This window comes from Anolis carolinensis, unplaced genomic scaffold (assembly GCF_035594765.1).
Source record: "Anolis carolinensis isolate JA03-04 unplaced genomic scaffold, rAnoCar3.1.pri scaffold_10, whole genome shotgun sequence".
NCBI lineage: Eukaryota > Metazoa > Chordata > Lepidosauria > Squamata > Dactyloidae > Anolis > Anolis carolinensis.
The window spans coordinates 3,933,918-3,958,956 of record NW_026943821.1 but is presented as its reverse complement, the minus strand read 5'-3'; the positions used below and the strand labels follow the sequence as shown (position 1 = coordinate 3,958,956).

At 42.8% G+C, this 25,039-nt stretch overlaps 1 long non-coding RNA gene across 1 annotated transcript; it reads left to right on the top strand.

The window, feature by feature from the left end:
- Nucleotides 1–11,858: 11,858 nt before the first annotated feature.
- On the top strand, nucleotides 11,859–18,993 carry LOC134293809 (uncharacterized). The gene is made up of 2 exons (XR_010000762.1): nucleotides 11,859–13,294; nucleotides 17,531–18,993. It is a non-coding gene; the product is annotated as an uncharacterized LOC134293809 (long non-coding RNA).
- The last annotated feature ends 6,046 nt before the right edge of the window (nucleotides 18,994–25,039 follow it).

The following is a 25,039-nucleotide window of genomic DNA, read 5'->3' as shown; positions in this document are numbered from 1 at the left end:
CCTCCTTCCTCCATTTTTCTCTTTCTTTACTCTCCCTCCCTTCTTGCTCCTGACCCTACTTTCTCCTTTCTCCAGCTCTGAGAGGGTCTGCCTCACTTTGTCCCCCCTTTTTCCTCTTCCTTCCTTCCCACAAAAAATCATAGAATCCTAGAGTTGGATGAGACCTCATGGGCCAACCAGTCCAACCCCATTCTGCCAAGAAGCAGGAAAATCGCATGCAAAGCTCCCCGACAGATGGCCATCCAGCCTCTGCTTAAAAGCCTCCAAAGAAGGAGCCTCCACCACAGTCCGGGGCAGAGAGTTCCACTGCTGAGCAGCTTCTCTCTCACAGTGAGGAAGTTCTTCATGTTCAGGTGGAATCTCCTTTTCTGAAGTTTGAAGCCATTGTTCCATTGCGTCTTGGTCTGCAGGGCAGCAGAAAAGAAGCTGCTCCCTCCTTTTTCTTTGGTTCTTTCCTCCCTTCTCTTTTTATTTCCTTTCTTTTTCTCCTTCCTTGCTTCTTTCTTTCCTACCTCCTTTCCTTCATCCACATCTCATCTCTTCCTTCCCAGTGACATTGCAGAGGGCCATTTCACCTAGCAGCAGCCTTTGCGATACAGACAGAGAAACAAACAAACATGCATATTATAAATAGAGAGAACTAGATCCATTTCCATCTGCCATTCCATCATCTCGTTCCCTGTTTTAAATATGAGTTGATCAGCAACTTTTCCGCCATTCAGATTCCTTTGCTGGTATTAGCTGGCCATAACACTTTCTACTGCTGGAGAACATTTCTGAAAAATGCAAATAAAGTAATTTGATCTGATTTTTTTTTTTTTTGCTTTCCTTGCAGCTTTGTGCTGAATTTACATTCTTAACTATAGATTGGTGAGCTATCCGGCCTCCCAGGAGACCAAGGATTGCCCTGTGGTCTCATCCAGGCATTTGTTCATAGAACCCTAGAGTTGGAAGGAGCACCAAAAGGCCATCCAGGCTAGCCCCCTTCTGCCAGGCAGGAAGATGCGCTCAAAGCCCTCCCCACAGATGGCCATCCAGTTTTTGCTTGTTGTTAACTGCAGTCAAGCCGACTTCAACATACATCTGCTCCCATCTTGTGGATCCTTCACTCCGTACAACCTTCCACCGCCTGATGGCGCCTTCGGCCCGTTGGAAAGGTGCTGGCAAGGTAAAATGGGAACCGCCAGATGTTCCCTGTCAAGTTCTATTAGGGAAGGCGTCCAGGGAAAGGAGAAAGTCGCCTCCTGCCACCTTTAAGGCTCTAACCTGTTTACGGCAACTCCTGAAAGAAGAAGTGGGCTGCAATCCAGGGAAGTTTGCACTGAAATAAACCAGGGAGCCTTAAAGGTGCCACCAGACTCCTTTTTCCTCCTCTCCTTTTATATTGGCACAAACTTTTCTTTTTTTCATGTCAGGAGCAACCGGAGTTGCTTCTGGAGTGAGAGAATTGGCCATCTGCAAGGACGTTGCCCAGGGGATGCCCGGATGTTTTTGATGTTTTTACCATCCTTGTGGGAGGCTTCTCTCATGTCTCCGCATGGAGCTGGGGCTGATAGAGGGAGCTCATCCGCACTCTCCCCGGGTGGGATTCGAACCTGACAGCTTTCAGGTCAGCAACCCAACCTTCAAGTCACGAGGCTTTTATCCCCTAGGCCAGGGGTCCCCAAACTAAGGCCCGGGGGTCGGATGCGGCCCATCGAAGCCATTATTCCGGGCCCCACGGCACAAGGGCAGAAGGGGGTTGGGCTAAATGACCCAAGGGATCTCTTCTTCTCTTACAACCATTATTATTATTATTATTATTATTATTATTATTATTATTATTATTATTATTATTATTGAGGCTGGGTGGCCATCTGTCAGGGGTGCTTTGCTTGTGCTTTCAGTACATAAGGCATAAGGGGATTGGACTCAATGGCCCAAAAGGTCTCGTCCAACCCTTTTTATTATTATTATTATTATTATTATTATTAATTATTATTGCTTGGTGGCCAACTATAGTCCAGCCCTCCCACGGTCCAAAGGATCGTGAACTGGCCCCCTGTTTAAAAAGTTTGGGGACCCCTGCGCTAGGCCATCGGAGGCACAAACTCACACCTGAAGAGGGAGTATCCAATGAATGGCCTGCGATGAACACGGGTGTGGCATGTTGGTGGCATCCATGCCAGCCTGGCAGTGGAGCAGAGTTTAGGACAGGCATGGGCAAACTAAGGCCCAGGGGCCAGATGAGGCCCCCTGAGTGCTTACCTCAGGCCCTTCTCATTTTCCCTGTCCTCTTGGCAGAAGGACACAATGGGCCACCTTGTTCTTATGGCAAAAGATGGGTGAGGAAAGCACATAGCAGCTGAGCGTCCTCTGGAGCACTCTCAGCCACCGTGTGTCTCGCCTTCTTCCTGGCATAAGGACGGTGTGAGCAGCCCCATCCTTATGCCAGGAGAACAGCTGGAGCAAAGCACACAGTGGCCCCCCTGGAGCACTCTCAGCCACCGCATGTCTTGCCCTCTGAGAAGATGTTATTACGTCTAAACCTTTTTTCAGGCAGGGGGGAATCTTTTTATCCCACCGCTGCCACCAATTGTGAGTGTGTTATTATTACGTCTAAGGCTCTTTCAGGCAGGGGGGAATCTTTTTAACCCACCGCTGCCACCAAATTGTAAAGAATCTTAATTACGAGGAGCTGCCACCAATTTGTAATGGAGCTAATTATGACTGCCACCAATTTGGAAAGATGGAACCACCAATTGAAATGATCTAGCCACCAAAGACTCAGGGAGGAGACCTTTTCCTTTTTATTCCTTCCTTCTTTTAATTCACTCTATTTACTTTAGCTGGTAGTGTACTTGGTTCAAAATATATATGACAGAGGCTTCGATGTTGGAAAAACAAGAACGAGCTTATTCAGGCACAAAGCTTAGTGGGTTACAATGATGTTTCTCACGAAGAGGTATCCTTATTAACAGTTACAATACTTGAGTAAGATGAATCAACTCTCTAAAATATTACTTCTTTTACCTAAGGTAGTTAAACTCTATTCCTCAGCCACTTTTATACCACTGTCACCCCTGTGATATACTATCACAGATTCTCTGTTCCTTACTAGGACACAGATTATATCAAATAAGTCACCGAACTTATTTTCAACTGACTCATAATAATAATAATAATAATAATAATAATAATAATAATAATAATAATAATAATAATAATAATAATAATAAAACTTTATTTATACCCCGCCACCATCTCCCCAACGGGGACTCGGGGTGGCTTACATGGGGCCATGCCCAGAACAGTACAACATAGCAAAATATAAAAACAACATATCATAATACAATTAAACAATACAATAAATAATCATGTACAGTGCAACACAAAATCAATATATATATATATATGACCAATTAAGTCTCCATGATCCCTTTAACTTAGGATCAGTCTTCCCTGTGCCTCATCAGAGCACAGATTGGCCCTCTTTTTTAAAACTCTGCACTTCTTCAGCAAACCGGCAGTTGGCTCCGCCCACTTCTCCATGGCAACCAGCCTCTGAGTGCTGAGAGGCAGCAACTGCAATACTTACCCTTCTAAACACAAACACACAATTAAACATAACATTTGTAAACCAAAGATTTGTACTTCATTACACCCACGTTCCAGCATAATGCCAAGAGGACAGCCTGAGGATTGGGAAGGAGGATCGGTGCAGTCGCTGTGTGTCCCACCTTGCTCCTGGCATAAGGATGGGGTGAGAAACCCTGTCTTTATGCTGGGAGGACAACTTGAGGATGACCTGGGCCCTGTCCTGCCCCCTCCTGCGACACTCGCATGTTGCAGATTCCGCTTTGCAGCCCCATTTCTGAAGATTGGCTCTGCATCTCGGGGTGCCAGAACACAGCCTGTTCATTGCCTTCCATGTTGCCCCATCTTCTATGTGCCCAGGTGGGAATCTCTCATCCGATCTCAGCCATGGATTGAGGTTCCAGGTTTTAGCCTGCCACCTTTGGACTCTCACTTGCTGAGATGTTTTTGCGAGTATCTCTGTAGATCTTTAAAAGCTATTTCTTGATTTAAGGCGTTGGTGTGCTGACTGATATTTGAACAGGAGATGGGCCACAGGGTAAGATACATACATTCAGATTAAATATAAATCTTCATTATATTACTTATATGCATTATGCTGAGTATCCTGGAAGTGTCTTTTAGGGCTGTGCTTTTGTCTTATGCCAAGCGTCATCCATTTGGGGATTGTAATCCCAAAAAACTCCATAAGAAAAAGCTTAAATTTAAATACACTTTATTATGTTTCCAGGTATAGAACAGCTGTGATAATTTGTGCTTGCTTTAAAAGTTTATACTTTATTATTCCTAAACTATCAAGTAATTTTTGAATAATTAGGTACCAGATTAAAGGTATTTTATGTAGTTTATAAAATTTTGATAATATGTATGGGTCATTGGTCAGTATATTCAGTTGGTCATGGTGGTTCTGTGTGCCAAGTTTGATCCATGTCCATCATTGGTGGTCTTCACAGTTTCTCCGGTTGTGGGTGAACTACAACACTCAGAAATCAAGATCTATCCCCTGGTATTCAAAGTTGGGCGTATCAGGCATGCCTGCATCATCGTTTCACAATGTTCTCTGGATGTAGGTAAACTACAACTCCAAATCAAGGTGAACCCCCCCCCCCCTCTATTATTTTTTGTTGGTCATGGGGGCTCTGTGAGCCAAGTTAGGTCCAAGTCCATCTTTTGTGGGGTTCAAATGTCAAGGGCAATTCCGCCCAACACCCACCAGTATTCAAATTTGGGCATATCGGGTATATGTGCTAAGTTTGTGCATTTAAGTAAATCAGATCTAATTTGCCAAATAGTCACTATTAAATGTTTTTATGTTGAATGTTTTATATTGTGGAATTATATTTTAAATTGTAAGTCGCTCGGAGCACTCTGGTGGAGAGCGACTAATTAAGAAATAAAGTGAAGAGAAGTGAAGAAGTGAAGTTTGATCCAGACCAGATCCATTGTTCTTTGGGTTCACAGTGCTCTCTGGCTGTGAGCTACAACTCCTATAAATTAAGGTCAATTCCCCCCAAACCTCTTCAGTATTTTTCATTGGTCATGGGGGTTCTGTGTGCCAAATTTGGTCCAGGTCCATTTTTGGGGGGGATCACAGTGCTCTGTCTTGTTGCAGGGTGAACTACAACTTCCATCATGTTGAGTCAGTCCCCCAAACTCTTCCAGTATGTTCAGTTGCTGATCAATTCCTCTGTTTGCTGTGTGCCATAGAAAAGAATAGGAAAGGGTTATGGGAGAGGCATGCAATTTCCACAGAGTCAGAAACACTAGGATGTCTGTGGTGGAGGAAAAACAGAAAATCTAGGATGAAATTGTCCCTGAATGAAAGCCTTCACTTGGGTGGTGGGCAGTGTTTGTGGAGGACATTAGCAGGACTCTTGGACATGTTCACGGCACTCACTATAACCTACAATGTCATTGGTGGGAGGGCCGTTGGTGTCTCCTGCATAGCTATTTGTAGAAGTAGGAGACTGTGCAAGTGGATACCCCAGACACATACACACATACGTATTTTCACTTTTATTATGTGCATGAATTGGTATTGGTATTTTAATCTATGCTTTTTAAATATATGTATTTCATTGGCCCTTTGTTTTGTCTGTAATAAAGTCGTGAAGAGAGGTGAGCGACAAATACAATTTATTACCATGATGATGATGATGATCATGTAAACAGACAGAGTTCCTAGCCACTGCCTTTAGCCAAGGCAAGTTATTTTATTTCTATGGTTTAATCCATTGATTGAGAAAGAAGACAGGTCTCCCTTTGACTATTGCATTTGGATGACTCAATTTGCACAGAAATCCTCTTTATAAACCTTCCTTGGGCATTTGCTGGCCACTCTTGGGAAGGCAACTGATGGAGAGATGCTGGAAGGAACGCTCTATATAAAAAAAGATAAGAAGCAAAAAAAAAAAAAAAAAAAAGAGCGAAGAGCGCAAGAAAAATGAGGCTGAGACGAAAGATTTTACGGAGAAATATGAGATGGGCGAGAGTTATAAAACCACAGCAGAGCTATTACGGCCCCAAAAGACGAGAGACGGATGGTGCCCGGCAGGAAAACACTGCACTTTGGAGATCCATCATCCCTTGGAGACTTTGCAAGGGTTTTTTTGCGGGGAGGGAGAGCAATGGTACTCCAGAGTTTGCAGATATCCTCCGGAGATTGGGGCTAATTATTGCTTCGTTTATATAGGTGGAAAGAGCTTCAGATTGATCTGAAATGAGATTAAAATCAGTGCTTTGGATGACAGATTTGCTCTTGAAAGGGCAAAATGTATAGACATGAAAAGGAGCAATGAGACAAGGAATAAGTAACTTTCCCTTAAAGGTGTTGGTCATCTGGATGGTCAAATGTAGGTTGAACATTTCTGTAGATAGGGTAATACCATCTACAATGCAATGCAGGAAAAGTATAAAGCATCCCTGACAGATGGCTATCCATGTTTCTAGGTCTCATGGATAGAAAAAGTGGAGAGAAAAAGCGGGATATAAATAAACAGAATAATAATTATGCACATAAGAAAAGTGAAAATATGTATGTCTGTGTGTGGGTGGGGTGTCCACTTACAAGCTCCCATTTCCCCAAATAACTATAGCTCCCACTATGCAAGAAACATCAATGGCCCTTTGCAAGTTATAGCAAGCACCATGAACATGTCCAAGAGCCTTGCCAATGTCCTCCACAAACACCATATTGCTTGCATTCAGGGACAATTTCATCCTAGATTTTATGTGTGTCCTCCACCACAGACATCCCAGTGTTTCTTACTCTCTCCATTGGTGTGGAATTTACATGACCCCACCCACTGCCTCTCCCTTAACTCTTCCCTATTCTTTTCTATGGGCCACAACAAACAGAGGAATTGATCAGCAACAGAACATACTGGAGAGGTTTGGGGAGAATTCACTATGATTTATAGGAGTTGTAGGTACTGGGATGTTTAGTTCACCTGCAATCTAAGAGTGCTCTCAACTCCACCAAAGATGGACCTGGAACTAGCTTGGCACACAGAATCCCCATGACAAAGAAAAACTATTGTAGGTCTTTGGAGTGATTTATAGGAGTTGTAGTTCGCCTACGTCCAGCGCACACTATGAACCCCAGACAATGATGGATCTGGACCAAACTTGGCATGCATCCCGATATGCCCACATTTGAATACGGGTGGGTTTTGAGGGGAATTGGCCTGGACATTTTGGAGTTGTAGGTACTCTGTCAAAGAAAGAATTGGACCACACTTGGCACACAGAGCCCCCATGACCAGAAGAAAATAGTGGAAGTCTTTGGGGAAAATTTACTCTGATTTAGGGGAGCTGTAGTTCACCTTCATCCGGAGAGCACTGTGAACCCAAACACCAATTGATCTGATCCAGACTTGGCACACATACTTGATATGCCATAATTTGATGACTGGAGGGGTTTGGGGGTAATTGACCTTCCTTTCTGGAAGTTGTAGTTCACCCACAAAAAGAGAAACTGTGACCTCCACCAATGATGAAATTGGACCAAACTTAGCACACAGAACACCCATGACTAACCTAACCTACTGGAGGGGTTTGAGGGGACTGAACCATAGTGTGAGTTGTAGTTTACCCTACAACCAGAGAGCACACTGAACCCTACCTATGATGTGGTGGAGTTCAACATAACAAACTTTATGCCCAGCATAACAAACTTTAACCACTGGTGGAGTTTCTCGGGGTTAACCTTGCATGAAGTGAGTTGTAGTTCACTCACAACCTTATGCATTTTGTACAAGTAAAAACTGACTTTTCCAATAACCCGGGCAATGCCGGATACCCAAGCTAATAATAATAATAATAATAATAATAATAATAATAATAATAATAATAATAATAATAATAATAAGCCACCCTACTGGGCTGTGTGCGCATCATTCGAAAATACATCACACAGTCCTAGACACTTGGGAAGTGTTCAACTTGTGATTTTGTGAAAGAATCCAGCATATCTATCTTGTTTGCTGTGACCTACAATAAAATAATAATAATAGGCAATTGCAAAAGGATCTTTCGGTTGCTCATGGCTGAGACTGTCGGAACTTTAAGAAAGCTTGATACTTGTTTATTGCTTTTTAAAATATAGTATTGATGATGGCATTTGGCATTTGTGAGATTTAAGAATGAAAAGAATGACATTAAAATTGTGACTATATCATATCCTAGGGTTAGGTTTTGAAAGCCAAGACCCAAAAGGAAAATGAAAGGCACAGGGAGGGAAGAGGGGAGCAAAAGAGCAGGCGCCAGCTCTACAACTGGGTTCTTAAAGAGAAATAATGGCTCTGGCAATGAGCATTTGGAAACCGTTCAAGGAGGAGAGCTGATCGTTGTGCAAAATGATGGACTAGACCTGCTTACCGTTTTCCACTGGTGTGGATTGCAGGAGTAGCTTCTGCCTAATGATAATGGCAGGCAGGGAGCTCCATGGAGAAGGCATTGGCTATTTTCTCTGCTTCTTGCACATCTTGCGAGCTCAGGGTCAATAGAGAAGGCATGGTTACATGGACACTTTGGAGCGCCAGGGTCAGAATTAATGAAGTAATTGTTTGCCAGCATAGATGGAGAACAGAAAAATTCCTTTCTGGACTATATATCCTAGTCTATATATGCTATTTAGGGGCCCCTGGTGGCACAGTGTGTTAAAGCGCTGAGCTGCTGAACTTGCGGACCAAAAGGTCCCAGGTTCAAATCCTGGGAGCAGAATGAGCGCCTGCTGTTAGCCCCAGCTCTTGCCAACCTAGCAGTTCGAAAACATGCAAATGTGAGTAGATCAATAGGTACCGCTCCGGCGGGAAGGTAACGGCGCTCCATCCAGTCATGCCAGCCACATGACCTGTAGATGTCTATGGACAACACTGGCTCTTCAGCTTAGAAATGGAGATGAGCACCAACCCCTAGAGTCGGAAACGATTTCAGGGGAAATCTTTACCTTACTATATATGCTATTTATGCTTCAGCCGATAGCCATGTGGATTTAGTTGGAACTACTTTGAAATCTATATCTTCCCATATGAGCCTTGGCTTTCCATGCATCACTTATGTGGTGACATTGCAAACACACCTGCATCTACTCTGTGGAATTAATACAGTTTGAAACCACTTTTAACTGCCCTGTCTCAGTTAGATTTCAATTCCCACCATTCCTAACAGCCTCAGTCGCTTAAACTGAGGGGGAAAAGGAAGGGGGCCGAGGCTGTTAGGAATTGTGGGAGTCGAACTTGGAGGGCCCAAGTTGGCCCATGCCTGGCCCAAACTGACCATGCAATGCAGTTCCAAACTGCATTACATAGCAATGCTGATCCAGATCTCTGTGACTTCTTTCTTGTTGCAAGCATCAGGATTCGATGCTTTACCAGGACTTGTTTTTTGGCCAGCCGCAAGAAAGGTCCTCCCTCCTTTTGTTCTCCCCGTCCACGTCTGGTCAGATCACATCACTGTCATGTGGCATGAAATCCAGGCTCCAAGTCAAGCGAATCCGGGAAAGCAAAACAGCAGACAAACCTGATATGTATACAAAGGTGACAGTTGGGCTCCTGGAGGGTTGGTTTTTGGAAAGGAGGGGGACATTGTGGCCAACTTCATTGCATTCAGGTTGCCACGCTCCACTATGATGTCCCACTTCGACATATAGGATGGGAGAGACCTGACTTGGAAACAGTCCGTGTGAAAGGGATTTAGGAATCTTAGCTGACCACAAGCTGAACATGATCCAACAGGAGCTTAATAAGCCAATACGTTTCTAGGATGGATCAACAGGAAGATAATGATCAGATCGAGAGAAATCATAATCCCATTCTGCTTTGGACAGACTTCACCTGGAATAACATTGTGTCCAGTTGTTGGCAACACAGTTTAAGATGGACATGAACCAAACAGAAGATGTCCAAAGAAAGTGACCAAAAATGGTCAAAGGTCTGGAAACTATGAATTTCTATTTTGGAAAGACCTTTTAGAGACCATAAGTTTTTGGAAAACCAGAATCTCCATAACCTTTTGGAGAAAAATGGAATTCACAACCATTTGAAAATCATAACCTTTTGTAAAAGTATGATCTTCCAGAGAAGAGCCAAAAACTCGTTTGAGTTAATCTTCTCTTCACTGGTATATATACACATGTACTTATGCAAGGCAATTAGGCTTTCAGTTGTTAGACTGATCTATTAGGGACAGATATTATGCCAATGAACAAAAACAGCAGTTCTTCAGAAGTGTTTGTTTTCAGTGCTCAAAAACATCTACTTTCCCCATAAAATATTATGTTTCTGTATCATGCTCTTAAGAGATAAAAACAAAGCAGATTTAGTTAAAAGTAACATATCTGGTTTACTCACAACCTTCATGTATTCAACATACAGGTATGCAACTTGTCAATCCAGCTACAGATAGGTAGTGATAACTACTGATAACACAGGGCATCTTTCTTATAATCAACAGCAACACAACTTTGCTCTTAACAGTCCATAGTCTACATGGTGTCTGATGGAATCTGTGCTCAAAGCAGTCTGAAGTCTAAAGCATTTCTTTGTTCTAAAATGGAGTCTGAGATCTGAGCAATCCCAGATCTGATCATGTGGCCTGCAGCCCCTCCCACAACCTCAAGGAACATAGAGTTAAGGAAAAGCTGCATACCAAAACATACATATATAATACAGTAAGCAAACAGAATCATATACAAATTATTAGTGGAGGCTTGAAGAAAGTTGCTACTCCAACATTCTATGAATAGCATTTTATGGAATTCGGAAGATGCAGTTCCACTCTATTCTGGAATAACATTGTGTCCAGTTCTGGACATCAGAATTCAAGGAGATGGACAAGATGGAAGATGTCGAGAGGAAAGCCATCAAAAGGACTGGAAACTATGAATCTCTTAAGGAGGTGGGGATGTTTAGCTTGAAGAAAACAAGATTGAGAAAAGGGGACATGATCGCTATATTGAAAGGATGCCATATTGAGGAAGAAGCAAGCTACTTTCCAACTGCTCTAAAGACTAGGACACAATGGAGCAATGAATTCAAGTGTTGTGACTCAGCAGTAGCAGAGTGAAGATGAGGAAGGGGATTTTGGGTTACAGATGCAGGAGTCAGTAGATGATGGGATGCAGGATGAATTCCAGGATGATGTCATAGGGATGGGGAATCATGGAGTTACACAGGCTGGTTCAGAAGTGCAGCCTGTGGATGAATTCCTGAACCAGCCTGTCATAGATGAAAACCAGAGAGACATTCCCATGGGAAAAAATGAGCTTGATTTGTCTCAGGCTCCTGTTCAGGTGCAAGATAATGAGTTGTTTGGCCTTGACGTTCAAGAAGCTCCATTGCTATCTCGGGCAGATCATTTGCAATGGAAAGGAATGCCTCGGCGTAGCCTGAGATTAGCTGGAAAATGGGACGCCACTGAAGGGAAGAGAAATGCCTTTTTGGGTTGCTTTTAAAACTGTGTGTTGGGAGACAAACCTCTGTCAAGCAAATTCTCGCTTTACCAGAGTGGATGGATTATGTCTTCATGCCTTGGAAATTCTCCTGCTCATGAAGCCTAGTAACATGTGAACTATTGTATCTTTGGAAATAGACTCTTGCTTTTTGCCTATGGACCATTGGATTTAAGGACTCTATTTTACAACTACTTTGGGAACTCTATTTTTGCCAGCTTTGCGATATATATATATATATATATATATATATATATATATATATATATATATATGCTTTGCCCGGCCATGCGTTGCTGTGGCTTATGGAAATCCTTTGTTGGCCAGGTGGAATAGCAGTGAATAGCCTTCCAGTCTCAAAGCCTGGCCGTTTTCTGGAGTAGCTGGAGCTTATTGTTGTATGAATGTAGAGGCATGGATGAGGGGTTGTGCTGCCAAGTTTAGTGTTTCTGGGATGTGTAGTTTTGTTATTTTGTCCTAGGCCGAAATTTCATTACCCTTTTATATATATATAGACTAGCTGTGCCCGGCCACGCGTTGCTGTGGCGAAGTCTGGTGGTATGGGAAATAAGGTATTGAGGAATTGGTGGTAGTTAAGGTAAAGGGTCAAGGTTTTCCCCTGACATTAAGTCCAGTTGTGTCCGACTGCACACTGAAATGGATTATATGGCAGTGTGGAGTCAAGATAATCCAGTTCAAAGCAGATAATATAAGATTATAAATGGGTTATATAGCTGTGTGGAAGGGCCTTGAATCTACACTGCCATATAATCCAGTTCAAATCTGATAATCTGTATTTTATAGGCAGTGTGGAAGAGGCCTAAGTGAGGCCTAACTCTGCCTGTCCCCTGGGCTGAGTTGGTTGCTAGGAGGCCAAGTGAGCGGAGCTTAGCCTTCTAACTGGCAGCAATTGGATAAAAACAATTACTCCTCTCCCTCTAATGAGGACTTTATTTTTCTTTTCTTTTTGTTGTATGAACGTAGAGGCATGGATGAGGGGTTGTGCTGCCAAGTTTAGTGTTTCTGGAATGTGTCGTTTTGTTGTTTTGTCCTAGGCCGAAATTTCATTACCCTTTTATATATATAGATATATACTGCTTTTGCTCAATAAAACTACAAAAGACTATCTTCTGTGTGTGGCTTGGTGTCAGTAGCAAGGTGAACTATCTTGAGGTGCGACATCAATTTTGGGAAAAGAAATTCCACCTAAATATTAGAAATGACTTCTTGATTTTAAAAGCTGTTCAACAGGGGAATGTGCTTCTGCCAGACAGTCAGGTAGAGTCTCCTTCTCTAGATGTTTTAAAACTAGATGGTCATCTGTCGGGAGGGCTTTGATTATGTCTTTCTGCCTAGTAGAAGTGGGTTGGAATAGACAGCCTTTTGGGTGCCTTCCAACTCTAGGATTTGATTATTCTTTCAATTGTGATATGTTTCCCTTTGCTGTTGCGACGGAATAGGCTGCCCTGTAAAAGTCCAGAGATGGATTGAGATCTTCCCCTTGGCCAAAGGCTGCATAAAACTGGTTGTGTCTGGTCTGCAAGAGACTTGCAATTGCAGGCTGTGGGCACCAAGGGGCACGATGTTGCTGTCCTTGGATTTTCTTGCAAGGCAAGAGGGGGTTGGGTTGCTACGAGAGTGAATATTTTGCAAGGCTGTGCAAAAAAGAAACAAAATCGCAGACTCGAGAATGAGCTTATGAGCAAGGAGTTGTTATCCAAAAAGAAGGGATGCACGGGATGGCATTTGGCTTCCTTTCAAGCACAGGTCAGGATGATAAGCCTATAATGTCATTTGAGAGATGTAAACCCTTTAAGAACCTGCTTGGGGTGTGGCGGATAGTGGTCTAAATGCACTCAAGGCACCAGATCTTGGGTGCTAAGCAGGGCCAGACCTGGTTAGTACTTGGATGGGGGACTGCCAACAAATACCAGGTGCCATAGGTGATGTTTCAAAGGACGAAACTGGCAAAACCATCTCTGAGGATTCCTCGTCTAAGAAAACCCTATGAAATTCTTGGGGTTGCCATAAGGCCATAGGTTAACATTTCCTTCTACAGTAGAGTCTCACTTATCCAAGCCTCGCTTATCCAAGCCTCTGGATTATCCAAGCCATTTTTGTAGTCAATGTTTTCAATATATCATGATACTTTGGTGCTAAATTCATAAATACAGTAATTACAACGTAACATGACTGCGTATTGAACTACTTTTTCTGTCAAATTTGTTGTGTAGCATGATGTTTTGGTGCTTAATTTGTAAAATCATAACCTAATTTGATGTTTAATAGGCTTTTCCTTAATCTCTCCTTATTATCCAAGATATTCGCTTATCCAAGCTTCTGCCAGCCCGTTTAGCTTGGATAAGTGAGACTCTACTGTATCCCTAAATTTCCAACATTGCAATGCATGAGACACTGAATACCCTTCTCATCTAGATATCTTCTGTTTGCCCTTTGCTTTCCCTTGGTCTCTTTATTTGCTTCCTAAACTCTGAACAAAAAATGTCTAGTTTCTGCAATTTGGGGACGGCAGGAAGTGCCGAAGTGATGCTTGAACTGTTAGAAAGTTTGTACTCAGAGGTTCAGCATCTCCAATGCAAAGAATACATTGTGCGCAAGTCATATTCAATTTGTGGTTTTCTTTCTCTAGAGCCTTTGCCTCCCTCTGAAGCCGAGAGAGCATGACTTGCCCAGTGGTATGTTTGCTAAATAGCCAGCCCTCCATATCTGACGGTTTAACTGCTGTGAATATGATTACTTGCTGGATTGGGGTGAGACACACTCTCTCAGCCTCAAGTGGGGATTCAAAGCCCAGTCCCTGGCATATGGGTGCATCGACATTGTAGAGCGGATGCAGTTTGACACCATGGCTGAATGCAATGCAATCATAGTGTAAGACAATTACCTTTGAAGGGTCCTGGCTCAGGAGAGAAATCAGGCAGAAAAACTCAGTCTCGTGAGAGATGCAAAAAGCAAAGTTTATTTTCACTACAGCTGTGAGAAGGACAGCCGTACATACCCCAGAGGGCTGTATCATTTTTTTATGACTGTTTTTATCGTTGATGGATGTTATAATTGTTGATTGATCTGTTCTATTGTTCTCCTTTTATATTGTTGTGTCTGGGCTTGGCCCCATGTAAGCCGCCCCGAGTCCCTTCGGGGAGATGGGGCGGGGTATAAGAATAAAATTATTATTACAGTAGAGTCTCACTTATCCAACATAAATGGGCCGGCAGAATGTTGGATAAGCGAATATGTTGGATAATAAAGAGGGATTAAGGAGAAGCCTATTAAACATCAAATTAGGTTATGATTTTACAAATTAAGCACCAAAACATCATGTTATACAACAAATTTGGCAGGAAAAGTAGTTCAATAGGCAGTAATGTTATATTGTAATGACTGTATTTACAAATTTAGCACCAAAATATCACGATGTATTGAAAACATTGACTACAAAAATGCGTTGGATAATCCAGAACGTTGGATAAGTGAATGTTGGATAAGTGAGATTCTACTGTATTATTATATTATTATCATGAAAATGGCCGTCGCAAAGGCACGTCGCAGCAAACAAAGAATTTATACCTTTTGCTTATCTAAAATTGACCAATGGCTGAGGGTCTTCCTCATCTTCCACGCCCACTTGGCATAAGTGATACCTGTGACCTCACTTGTTGATTTCAAGCTAACTTTTGGTCTTGGAACATTCTGGAGAAAGGCACCAGCTCACAGGAAGGGAGGGGCATATGCAGAGGCAAAGCTACATAGGCAAAAGTTTACTATTTTTTGGCTTATGGTCCCTTCAATAGGAGTTGTTGTTTTACAAGCTCGTTTGCCTTCTCGGCAAACTCCAACTCCCAGCAATCCATTGCCTTGAGACATGGCAGTATAAGTGGGGTCAGATGTAGCCCTGGGTACTTTAAATAGGACTGTTGGTCTTGGACCATTTCGTCTTCCAGGACATTTGCCACCTTGGAAGAAGGCAATTTCATTCTTGATATCCGGCACAGTTTGAAAGAGATTGGCACCCATATGATGTGCCGTGCGTTGCAATGCACAGTGCGGCTGTTCGCAAAGGGGAGTGACAAGGATGTTGAATGCAACGGAGACGGGAGGAGAATGAAAGGAGCCCAGCTTCACCGCCTTGTTCCTCTTTCCCTCTCATCTCCCTTGCTCTTGCTTTTCCCATCCTTCCTGCTGAGATAAGATTCATGTAAGATTCATGATAAGGTGGTATCATTCCTATATATATATATATATATATATATATATATATATATATATATATAGACAAAAGAGGGCACAGGTTTGCAGGGAAAGAACCGCGCAAACGTTTGCTTCTATGTGCGAATGTGGAAGCGGCGGCTGGAATTTCAATGGAAACACAGTCACAGTTGTAGATGCATTTACGCTGTCAAATCAATGCAGTTTTGGCACCGCTCTTAACTCCTATGGAGTCATCGGAGGTGTCGTTTGACAAGGTTTTTCCCTTTACCTTGCCCAAGAGTAGAAACTACAGCTCCCAGGAGTCCATTGTGTGGAGCCATGTCAGTTCAAATGGGATCAAGCTGCATTAATTCAACACTGCATAGGCACCCTATGCAATGGTATATCAGCTCAATAGATCCCTCTCACCTCTGCAGGAGTCTAACGTATACCATGCAACTGTGGACAAGTCTACATAGGGAGTACCAAATGCAGCAATGCCCAGACACAAATCAAGGAGGATTATAAATGGAATTTCCTAATTGGTTCTGTTATAAAAACATGAAAAAAGTTTATTTGACTGCAAAATCTTTCTTTTTTGCTGGACATCCTGCAGCACATTGTGCTATAGTTTTTCAGTGGCTATCTCATAAAAAGGTAAAGGTTTCCCCTGACGTTAAGTCCAGTCATGTCTGACTCTGGGGGTTGGTGCTCATCTTCATTTCTAAGCCAAAGAGCTGGCGTTGTCCATAGACACCTCCAAGGTCATGTGGCCACTGGCACGACTGCATGGAGCGCCGTTACCTTCCCGCCGGAGCAGTACCTATTGATCTACTCACATAGGCATGTTTTCGAACTGCTACGTTGGCAGAAGCTGGAGCAACAGCGGGCGCTCACTCTGCTCCCGGTATTTGAACCTGGGACCTTTTGGTCTGCGATCTCATAGTCTCAACCAATTCAACCTTTGGACAAGACTCTGTAGCAGTGGTTCTCAACCTAAGGGTCCCCAGATGTTTTGGCTTTCAACTCCCAGGAATCGTAATAGCTGGTAAACTGGCTGGGATTTCTGGGAGTTGTAGGCCAAAACACCTGGGGACCCACAGGTTGAGAACCACTGCTCTATAGGGACCCCCAAAAGCAGCATTGCCCAAAACACGAATCAAGGAACACGAAAGGTACTGCAAACTAAGTCAACCAGAAAAGTCAGCCATAGTGATGAAGATGTATTGGAAAAATATAATACTTGTATTGGAAACTATATATTGAATGTAATCATATTAGAAATAGAATATATATATATATATATATATATATATATATATATATATATATATATATATATATCACAAACAGAATGTGTGCATATAGCTCCAAAATACACTCTGCCTAGCAAATACCCAGTCTCCCCATAGCAGAGACCAAAGTTCACCCTAAGTGCCAGAGACATATGTCAAGTGTCAACAAGCTCCATGCTAATGGACAAAAGACAAATTAAGGCTTTTGGGTTGTCAAAATAAGCTTAAAGTAACCTGGCGCCATGTAGGAGTGCTAATGACTCCCTAAGAGCTAAGATAGGGGAAAATGGAATTCCTTAGATAAGGTCTAATGGAGGGTCAGAGGTCTTGAAAGTAGCCTATATTTTAGGAAAATGCAAAAGTAGCTTTTAGTCAAGTGCAAAGTAAGACTTTTTTGACACTAATTGGTGATGGATAATGCCTATATGACGTAGGTAGATGAAGGCAAAAATGGTATTAAAAGGCCTGTGTTTCTTTGTTCTGTACTCTTGCTTTCCAGATTACAGGAGAGGGTCCTTCCTATTGCTTATTCTCTCTGGCCACTACAGCAACCGGAACTCTCTTTGTCTCATCACCTCAAACCATTTCAATTGCAGAGCACTTGATGAACCAACCTGGACATAGAATATTATTGGAGAACACAGAAATGCTGGACCACTCTTAACAGTCACCATGTCAGACGACACAGAAAAGCCATTGAAATCTGCAAGAAGCATGTGGAAAATTTCAACAGAAAGGAAGAAACCATGAAAATGAACAAAATCTGGCTATCAGTATTTTTAAAAACTCTAAAATCAGGACAGTAAAATAAAGAGCAACACTCAAAAAACGGGAATTCCAGACAGAAAACAATAAGGGGCAACTAATCACCTCCCAGCAAAGGATTCCCACAGGCAGGAAGCAGCCAGGTTTTGAAACTGCAAGGCAATTCAATGCTAATCAAAGTGGCTGATTGCAGCATTCACACTTGCCTCAAACAGGCAAGAGTTCTTCCTCCCACCTTGGACATCATTCCACAGATACATAGACCCCACTTGCCTAGTTTCCAACAGACCTCAGCTCCTGACGTTTTGCCCATAGATGTGGGCGAAACGTCAGGAAAGAATGCTTCTGGAACATGGCCATACAGCCCGGAAAACTCACAGCAACTCACCTTCTTTCCTGTTTAATGGTGTGGTATTTACTTTGAAAGTACTTTTCCTACTCCAGAGACGTTTTTGTACCACTAAGTATGTTGAATTCATTGCGACTATGAGATATCCATTGAAAAACTAGAGCAAACTGTGCTGCAGGATATTCCTCCCGCAAAAACAAAGTTCTGACAGTTTAATAAACTTTTCCCGTGTTTTATGATAGATAAGGAGCCATGGTGGTGCAATGGGTTAAACCCTTGTGCCAGCTGAACTGCTGACCTAAAGGTTGCTGGTTCAAATCCACGAAATGGGGTGAGCTCCCGTCTGTCAGCTCTAGCTTGCGGGGACATGAGAGAAGCCTCCCAGCAGGATGGTAACACATCCGGGCGTTCCCTGGGCAACGTCTCTGTAGAAAGCCAATTCTCTCACACTAGAAGCGACTTTCAGTATGTCCTCAAGTTGCTTCTGACACGATAAAAAATATGATAGAAAAAATTAGGGAATGACATGTATAACCCAGGAACAAAAATCTTGTATTTTGTAAGAATCTCTACATCTTCCAAGGTGACTTCTGCCAGAAGTTGACCATAGGGTTGTGCTGGCAGGCCTAGAGATTCCTTGTCTGGTCCTGTTTGGCTTTTCTTGGCTCCTTTTTCTACTGAAGTTCATCCTACTTGGAGTTTTGTTTTGTTTGTGATCTTTTTTCCCCAATCCACTGCGAAGTTGTTGTTGTTTTTTTCACCCGTTAAATGACTGATTGTATGTTAGCAGCTTTCACAGATGGAGAGGCGTGGTGGACTATTTTAATTGAACGGATTAATTAATTCAATCAGGCTTTGTTTTACTTGTGGATGGGAACTGAGAAGCGGAGTACAAAAAAGGCTTTTCCGGAGAGGTGGGTACCAAATGCCAACGTGTTCAGGGTGCATCTCTACACAGTTGAATGAATGCAGTTTGGCGCCACTTTAAGTGCCACAGCTCAATGCTATGGAATCCCGTGATTTGTATATTATTATTATTATTATTATTATTATTATTATTATTATTATTATTTTATTATGACACAGCAAACAAGATAGATATGCTGGATTTCATATCACAAAATCACAAGTCGAACACTTCCCAAGTGTCTAGGACTGTGTGATGTATTTTCGGATGATGCACGCAGATCCTAGCAGGGTGGCCTTTTGCAGTTGGTAGATCGTAATTTTGTCAATGTCTATTGTTTCCAAATGCCGGCTGAGATCTTTTGGCACGGCACCCAATGTGCCCATCACCACCGGGACCACCTGCACTGGTTTCTGCCAGTCTTTGAAGTTCAATCTTGAGGTCCTGATAGCGGCTGAGTTTTTCCTGTTGTTTTTTGTCAATGCGACTGTCACCTGGGATGGCGACATCAATGATCCAAACCTTTTTCTTTTCCACAACTGTGATGTCTGGTGTGTTGTGTTCCAGAACTTTGTCAGTCTAGATTCAGAAGTCCCACAGTATCTTTGCGTGCTCATTTTCCAATACTTTTGCAGGTTTGTGATCCCACCAGTTCTTTGCTGCTGGCAGGTGGTACTTGAGGCATAAGTTCCAATGAATCATTTGGGCCACATAGTTGTGCCTCTGTTTGTAGTCTGTCTGTGCGATTTTCTTACAGCAGCTGAGGATATGATCAATGGTTTCGTCGGTTTCCTTGCACAGTCTGCATTTTGGGTTATTATTATTATTATTGACACAACGACATAGTTTGACACAGCAAACAAGATAGATATGCTGGATTTCGTATCGCAAAATCACAAGTCAAACACTTCCCAAGCATCTAGGTCTGTAGTTGATTTTCTTTGGGGCTGCCTTGGTTGTAGGAGCCCAACCTCTTCTGTTAATATCACTGCTGTACTATAGGCAAACTGGCTTGTTTGTTCAATCGATGTTATTTGGACAGTGGAGAGTACTGTATTCACATCTTTCATGAGAGACGCCAGGTGTCTCTTGGGCACTGTTTTTAGAGTTGGGAGCCGCATTCTTATTGCATTTGCTGCAGCATGAGCCATGATCTTATCCTTGAGATCTTGTTGTCTTGCTGTCAAGGTTCCTGGTGGTTCAACAAGTGCTGGTTCTTCAAATTCTTGCAAAAGCTCCACACTTTCTTCTGGTTCAGTCCACAGTTCCAAATGTTGCTGGAGTCTCTGCTGCTGTCTGTGTTGTGGTCTGATGATAATTTGCTTTGCAGGTTTTCCGAATTTCTTCGAGTTCAACTTCACTGAACATTTTGTTTCTGATTATGACTCTTCATTGGTCAGCCAGTCGGTGTTCTGTTATCTTGTTTCCACAGTTGATGCATCCTTTTTTGGTAGCTACGCTTTTGAGGTTCAGATTTGTAATAGCATTTCATAACGGTGCAGTTTTCTGGCATTGTATATTTCTGCTGCTTCTGTGACTGTTCATTTGTATTTTGATTCTGTAGCCCACTTGTCGATGGATGTCCAGAATCGGTAGCATCAACCGCGGTCCTTTTTATCCTGGGAGTTATCCTGGAGTTTTACGAGGTCTTTAGCCTTCTCTGCTAAAGAGTGCAGACTACAGATCCCATGATCCCATGGCATTGAGCGGTGTCAAATCTCATTCATTCTACAGTGTAGATTCACCCTTAGTAAAGCTACAACTCCCAGGATCCGATAGCATTGAGCCATGGTGGTTCATGCGGCGTCAAATCACATTCATTCTACAGTGTAGATTCACCCTTAGTAAAACTATAACTCCCAGGATCCAATAACATTGATCCACGGTGGTTCAAATTGTATTAAACGGCATTCATTCTTCAGCGTAGACGCACCCTTAGTAAAACTACAACTCCTGAGATTTCATAATATTGAGCCACGGCAGTTCAAGTGGTGCCAAACTGCATTCATTCTACAGTGTAGATTCACCCTTAGTAGAACTACAACTCCCGGGATCCCGTAGCATTGAGCCACGGCCGTTCGAGTAGTGCCGAATTGCATTGATCCGACAGTGTAGATAATATACCTACAGTCAGAGGAACCTTGCCAAAAATTGCTTCTCGCTCCCTTTGAGAAGGAAATTAGCGAAGAAATACACCTCTATTCATGATGCGCCTGTTATCATAAACCACTTGCGTTTTCCTGGAGCAATTGCTCGAGAATTTATGGGATCAGGCTGTTAACCTCATTGACGCAGCGGAGTCGGAAATTGATTCACATGATTTTTATGCTGCTGGCTATTGGACTGTGTGTTTTATGGCATTCGGAACGGTGACTTAACCTGGCTTCGTCTAGGCGCTTTAGATCAGACTTCCCAATACCTGTATGGTTGGGAATGATGGGCTCTATAGTCCAAAATCCGGGCCATTTGCGCCACAGTGGTTATCGGACTACAGGTGCATCTGCACTGTAGAATTAATGCAGTTTGACAGCACTTGAACTGCTATGGCCTAATGCTATGGAATCCTGGGAGTTGTAGTTTCACAAGGGGACGGATGTACACTGTAGAATTAATGCAGTTTGACCCCATTTGAACTGCTATGGCTCAGTGCTATGGAATCATGGGAGCGAGTTATAGTTCAGCCAGGCTCCAGCAAGACCTTGTCACACCACATATCCCAGGATTCCATAGTATTGATCCATGGCAATTTAACTGCCGTGAAAAAGGATGGAGTGAGAAAAGAGAAATCTATCTATCTATGATTTCTCCTTTCTCACTCCATCCTTTTTCCACGATGCAAATAGCCCCTTGCAGAGCAATGCCATTGGACAAGAGGCCTTTGAAGGGGCGGGACCTGGGTGATTGGCATTTGACGGCATCTGGCTTCCCCAAGGTCCAGATTGGAGACACTTGTTTCTGCAATGAAGCTCTCCAATGATCTCTTAATCTGGTTTATATTTCGGGAGACGCTATTTTCCTCCGCCGCCTCCACCAACGCTAGCATTGTTGAATCAGCGTGTACGTGCCCGTTGCCCATCTGCTTATTTATTTCTTTTGGACTTCTCATCTCCATTCTGGGCTCTTAAGAAATGGAGGATAATAAATATAATCCGTTCACAAAAGCAAGCACCACGTCCCATCAATGACGTGGCAGTCGGACAAATCCCAAGATTCCATTGCATTGAGCCATGGCAGTTAAAGTGGTGTCAAACCCCAAGAGACAAGAAACGTTGGGAGGCAGTTTTCCCTTTCCTGTTTTGTAAATCCTCCCAATGCTTCAGCCTGAGTATGCTGTTGTGCCTGGGCCTATAACTCTTAGCGAAAGAGGCATGGACGTGATATCTTTCCCCAGGATTGCTTCTTGCCCTCCTTTAGGGAAAGTGGAACTCTCAAGGATCAAAGCACTGTAGATAACTCAAAACTGGTTTTATTGTTTCAAAGGGTTATTCCTTTAAGGCAATAAGCTGGAAGTTTCAAAGGGGTAAAGGAAAATATACATTACAGTCTCTGGTTGTCTTGAGTCCAAGGAGCTCTGCAGCTGAGAAGCTTTTCCAGGTCCCTCTTTCTCAATGGCTGTGGATGCCAGAGCAATCCTCAGCCTCAGTCCAAATGGCCTATGTTTGAAGACACAGAGTCTTCCTCTGATGCCAAAGAACTGATTTGAAGGCACTTGAGACTCCTCAACGTCGTCCAGGTTGGCCCTGAACATGAAGCATAAGTCTCAAGGGTAAGAACCTCAGAATTGGTGCTGAGAGGTAACTTAATCAAGGGCTTTTAGAGCCAAGTCTCTCTCTCACGTCCATCTGATAGAAAGCTTGATGGTGAAATAAAAAAAAGGAAACACAGTCCTACTCCAGGAAGAGGTGGAGACAAACAATTGAGCTGAGGGAGCAATATAACTGGTGCAAACAACATTGATTGACAGCTATAAATAACCAATCAATCCAACTACATTTACAGGGTAAAAGGGCAAAATCAGGCAAGATACAACAATTCAAATCTTGCAACGTACAGTTCAACATATAGATGGCGCCCCCCGTGCTGTCACGTTGAGCAATCCCTTCTCCATTTCTTCTCCTTTTCTTGCATCCTTTTCTTTCCTCTTTTATTCCTTCTTTCCTTCCTTTATTTATTTATTTACATTGTTTATATTTCGCTCTTTTAACTCCGAAGGGGACTCAGGGTAGATCACAGAACACACATACATAGCAAACATTTAATTCCGCTTATACGAGGGTTATCCAGAAAGTAGATTACATTTTGGAATTAAAAATGAACAAAGTATAGGGGGAAAAAAACATTTGCCATATGCAGTTGAAAGCCAGACCCAAATACCACTTCTCAACATAGTCGCCATTCAAATCTAGGCACTTTTCATAGCGATGAATGAGCTTGGCAACTCCTTCCGTAGATTCATAGAATAGTAGAGTTGGAAGAGACCTCATGGGCCATCCAGTCCAACCCCATTCTGCCAAGAAGCAGGAAATCGCATTCAAAGCACCCCCGACAGATGGCCATCCAGCCTCTGCTTAAAAGCCTCCAAAGAAGGAGCCTCCACCACAGTCCGGGGCAGAGAGTTCCACTGTTGAACAGCTCTCACAGTGAGGAAGTTCTTCCTGATGTTCAGGTGGAATCTCCTTTCCTGTAGTTTGAAGCCATTGTTCCCTTGCGTCCTAGTCTGCAGGGCAGCAGAAAACAAGCTCCCTCCCTCCTCCCTATGACTTCCCCTCACATATTTGTACATGGCTATCATGTCTCCTCTCAGCCTTCTCTTCTGCAGGCTAAACATGCCCAGCTCTTTAAGCCGCTCCTCATAGGGCTTGTTCTCCAGACCCTTGATCATTTTAGTTGCCCTCCTCTGGACGCTTTCCAGCTTGTCAACATCTCCCTTCAACTGTGGTGCCCAGAATTGGACACAGTGTGATTCCAGGTGTGGTCTGACCAAGGCAGAATAGAGAGGGAGCAAGACTTCCCTGGATCTAGACGCTATTCCCCTATTGATGCAGGCCAGAATCCCGTTGGCTTTTTTCGCTGCTGCATCACATTGCTGGCTCATGTTTAACTTGTTTTCCACGAGGACTCTGAAATCTTTTTCGCACACACTGCTGTCAAGCCAGGCGTCCCCCATTCTGTATCTTTGATTTCCATTTTTTTCTGCCGAAGTGAAGTATCTTGCATTTGTCCCTGTTGAACTTCATTTTGTTAGTTTCGGCCCATCTCTCTAGTTGTTAAGATTGTTTTGAATGCTGTACTGATACCCCAGTCACCTTATTGTCCCCCCCCCCCCTTAAAATATTTATATGGTTCTCCAGGGATTTAGATCAATATCTTGACATTCCCATTTTTTAAGTACAGGAGAGTCTCACTTATCCAACATAAACGGGCTGGCAGAACATTGGATAAGTGAATATGTTGGATAATAAGGAGAGATTTTAAAAAAACCTATTAAACATCAAATTAGATTATGATTTTACAAATTAAGCACCAAAACATCATGTTATACAACAAATTTGACAGAAAAAGTAGTTCAGTACTCAGTAATGCTATGTAGTAATTACTGTATTTACAAATTTAGCACCAAAATATCACAATGTATTGAAAACCTTGACTGCAAAAATGCGTTGGATAATCCAGAACGTTGGATAAGTGAGATTCTACTGTAACTCTTAATTTGTTCCCAATTTGTTTGTTTTTTTTGGTCTGCCATTATTATTTGCTAATAAGCATGTCAGTGTGTCCATGTTCATTATCTCAAGTATTTTATTGCACCAGTGCCTCCTTTCTTTCCAAAACCTGATCCTGGCTCCTCGTCTCCAGCCATTTCCTATGTCCCTCCTGTCTTCTTCTTCTCTCTCTTTCTTTCTTTCCCTCCCCCTTTCCTCCTGATATATATTTTCCCCATTTGCACAAACACACTCACACACTCACACACAAGTGATGGAGGGTGC